General features: G+C 34.7%; 1 pseudogene; it reads right to left on the minus strand.

Moving 5' to 3' along the window:
• Nucleotides 1–648: 648 nt before the first annotated feature.
• On the minus strand, nucleotides 649–1,570 carry LOC124229451 (olfactory receptor 5G3-like; annotated as a pseudogene).
• Between the last annotated feature and the right edge of the window lie 2,913 nt (nucleotides 1,571–4,483).

Below are 4,483 nucleotides of genomic sequence, written 5' to 3' on the forward strand. Positions count from 1 at the left end.
AAGCTAACCATCATTGAAAATTATCAATGCTTCCTTTTCATTGAAGGGCATCACATTCCAATTTTCATTTTATTTCACTTACTTGACAAATAACAACGCTGGAAAATTTTTCTGTACATTTTGGCAAGTTTCATTCCAATATCTGTGAATTGTCTGTTCATTTGTTCATTTATCTATTGTTTTTCTTTGTTATTGTGGATTTTGAAATTTTCTTTGAAAATTAAGTATATTATCCCATTGTTTGACACAAATGCACAAATATTTTCTTTCATTTTATTATTTGCCTTTAAAAGTTGTTATGGTGCTTTGATCTTTTCATTATATTTTTTAGTTTTCATATATGGATAAAATAGTATTCACATACCCATGATTGCACAAATATTCACTCAAATTTTCTTCCAATATATTTTCACATTTGCATTATCAATCTAATTCAATATTATTTTGAAACCCCATCATATCACAGAGAACAACACTAAGGCAGAAAAATATTTAAGTATTCGTTTTTTCAAATTATCTGTGAACTGGCAGAGCCAGGACTCACATAGCTTCTGATTTCCAGGATAGTATTCTTTTTGCTATATATTCTGCATGAACATTTATTCTGTAACACAAATAGAGTTCTATTTTACCTACCTATTAGAGAATTTATCCTTTCAACTTCTTCCTGAATTCATCCTTTACTTCCTTGTTCCTCAAGCTATAGATGAGAGGGTTCAACAATGGGATTACCACAGTATAAAATAGAGAAATTGATTTATTGATATCAAGGGAGGAACCTGAGCCAGGCCGAACATAGATAAAGAAAAGAGTCCCACCTAGGATGAAGACAGCTGCCAAGTGAGAAGAACAAGTGGAGAAAGCTTTTTGCCTCCCATCAGCTGTCTGGATCTTCAAGATGGCCACCAGGATGAAAACATAGGAGACCATGATGATCAGGCCACTGAGTACTCCTATAGCTCCAGCCAAGATAAGAAGCACTAACTTATTAATCCAGGTGTCTGCACATGCAAGGGAAAGAAGTGGTGAAATGTCACAGAAGAAGTGGTTAATATTTGGACCACAGAAGGGTAAGCAAAAAGTGAGAGTTGTGTGAGTCATTGTGCTTATCAGACCTGTGGCATAAGGTCCTACCACCAACTGCATACAGACCCTCTGCCTCATAAGGAGTGTATACAACAAGGGCTTACAGATGGCCATATACCGATCATATGCCATGGAAGCAAGGAGCAAACACTCAGTTGCAATAAAGAGACCAAATGACCACATCTGTGCAGCACAACCCATGAAAGAGATTCCTTTTTTTTTCCACAAAGGTATCACACAGCATCGTGGGGGCAATGGAAGAGGAGGAACAAATATCTACAAAGGACAAGTGGCTAAGGAAAAAGTACATAGGAGTGTGGAGGCTGTGATCAATCCATATGAGAGTGATCATCCCCAAGTTACCCCCCAGTGTGACAAGATAGACAAGGAGAAGCATGACAAAGAGGACAATCTGCTCAGGAAGATGATCTGTGAGGCCCAAGAAAAGAAATTCAGCCATTGCTGTTTGATTCTTATCTTCCATTGGTTAGTGGTAATCTATTAGCAGAAAGGAAAATAATTTTAATCATGAAAAATCAACCATTAACAATTACAAATAATATTTCAAGCTAATAACAGATATTTTAAACATGTCTATAACAATTATTGAAGTGTTGTTGAACTGGAAGGCAATATTCCTAGATATTAGGTCTGTGAGTTGTATGAAGATCCTGTGTAAACTTAGGCAATTCACCCTTGATGTCTTTGGATTTAGTACTCTCTCATATAAGAAGTAGAGTCTAAATATATTACCTAGAACTCCCTAGAGCTATAAAATTATATTTGAAGTGAGAATTACTTTCCATGTTTCATTTTACTGTATGGTGAGATTATAAAGTCTACTTAGGAATACCAGTACTAGGAATATTGTACAAACCAATGAGATTTAGATCCTAACATTAGTCGACTGGGAAAGACAAAGAAGGGAGGCCTTGTTTTTGCTGAAGCATCAGTGTCATTCTAATATTATTTAAACATAATTTACTTATGTGTTTTTCAGTGTATTTCCTACTCTCACATACAATAGGATGTGAAAAGGACAATGTACACAATTGAAAATCTGGTTACTCATGCCAAAAATTAGTAGAAACAAACGATGGCTGTCTATGTTCACAAACAGCTGCCCTAAAAAAGAGAGCATAGATTTAGCCTATGATATATGTGAAGACAAAAGAGGCACCAAGAAGCAAGAACATAAAATGATAGATTAAGAGCAAAGGGTAATTATAGAAATTACTCCCAACTGCATAATTCCCATAAAGTAATATGATGCCATCGAAGGAATGGAGAGGCTCTGCCTTTGAGATCAAGTCATCTGGCAAATGTTGGACAGTGATTTGTCATAGAAATCATACAGAACATTAAGCATCTGTTTCACTAGAACAACATAGAGTTATTTTATGTAATTTACCTATTATATATAAACTTATTTGAGTGCACTTATCCTGAAATCTGTTAAGCAATATCAATTACAGTAATAATATATGTAAAATATGAAATGCACACCCTCACGAAAATATTACTTTCTAACTCATTAGTCAAAGAAGAAAAAATCAAGCCGCTTAAAAGCCCTAGGAGAAGATCATTATGTAGGACAATTTATATGAAAAAAATCTGGTTTTGCATAATATTTGATATCATGTTAATTAACGTCCTATTGAAATAAAATAGAAGCAATATTCTGCTCATGAATTTTACAACAATTAATATAGTTAGTTTAACAATAAATTATATGATATATGATATAGTGACTATAAATATGAAATTTATGACTATTTTGTCATTATCATTCTTACTTGTTTAATGCTATGTGGAGTATATTTTCAGCAGTCACAAAGACAATTCTAAGCTTATATTGGGAGCATTGTCAATTGCATGAATGTTTCTGTTTATGCCCATCAAAATAAGCCAAGATAGGTGTGTGAGGGTAGGGGTAATGCAGGCTGCTCCTAGTTTTGGTCCAACCACCTACGCTTTCTTTCTCTTTCTCTCTTTCACTCTCTCTCTCTTTCTTTCATTTTTACTTATTTGAATATAGATCATTTTTAGTCTACTATAAAATGAGGGGCTTATCTCTATACCCCTTTCATATCTAACATTCTGTGACCTTAGAATTCCCCATGGACTCTGCAATATCTCTATATGATAAAGAAATAAACAGGAATTCAGTTCAGAAAAACTCACAGAAATCTGTTGCTTGGTCTCACAAGGATATGGAAAAAATGCTAAATCTGCTCTCTTTAGAGAGCATGAGATTATATTTTCCTAAAGTTCAAACTTGTCTTGATGATTTCCACCAAATTTCAAAAACTTTATATTATCCAAAATTAAATGTACTCACATCTTTAAGGATATCCTTTATGTAGCTCCTTTAATTGCTTCGAAAAGAATGATCATTTTCTATAAGGAAGGATAGAACACTCAGTTCCCTTCATGGTGGTAACCTTTCCCAATGGGCATGAATCTCTAGGGGCTTAGTGAAGAAAACAAGTCCCCCATGTTGAACAGTTTGGGAGAAAAGAGATGCTCTATGACCTGTACATTGATTCACCTGCTGCACAGAATAAGTGACATTTTCTTGAGAGTTTTCCATAATTTAGAGCCAAGTCCCCATAGAACTAAAACCTCAAGACTTTATACCTAAAGGGACAAAATTATCATGATCTTCAAGGCCTTTATACGAGGTATTATTTCCTAATTGTGTCTTTTCTCAAGGAGAGAATTCCTAAGAAAACAATGTGGCTTTTTTCCCCCTTTGGGATCTTGCCTTGCCAAAAGTTAGCTCTCTTTTCTACGAATGGACGGTGATGCAGCAAGCTGCCAGTATAATCTGGGATGAAGTAGTTTGCTGCCTGAATTTTGGAGCCACACTGCCTGTGTGTAAGTGTCAATTCCATTGCTTAATGGCTATGTCAGTTTCTACGAGTACTTAAATCTCTCTGTGCCTCATTCTCTTAATGTCTAAAATAAACAAAAATTTTTCTAGCCCACAGAGATATTGGAAGGATTTAATGATGTAATACATTTGAAGTACTTTAAAGAGTATCCAGGACAGAGTCAGTGCTCATTAATGTCATTTAGTATTATTAGAGGTCTATAGCACGTTTGGAGAGACAATACCTAGACATGAAAATAAAATAGAAGTTAAAGGTAACTTTAGTTTATCTTTAGGAAAAAATTCTAAAGAAATTGTCATTGGACTCCAAAAGAAGGACAGATTACTGTAAACTGCAGTATATAAAAAAATTCAAAGACTGACTTGGTCTGGAAAGAAAAGTAAAGTTAGATAAACAGAAGTTAAGAGGATAGGCATTCCAGGCATTGCTAAGGAGATGAAGAGAAGCAGAGATGCAGGAAGTGAAGCAAGAAGGTTGTTTGGTATGGAAGGGTCACAAGA

This window comes from Equus quagga, chromosome 17, assembly GCF_021613505.1.
Source record: "Equus quagga isolate Etosha38 chromosome 17, UCLA_HA_Equagga_1.0, whole genome shotgun sequence".
In the NCBI taxonomy this organism is placed as follows: Eukaryota; Metazoa; Chordata; class Mammalia; order Perissodactyla; family Equidae; genus Equus; species Equus quagga.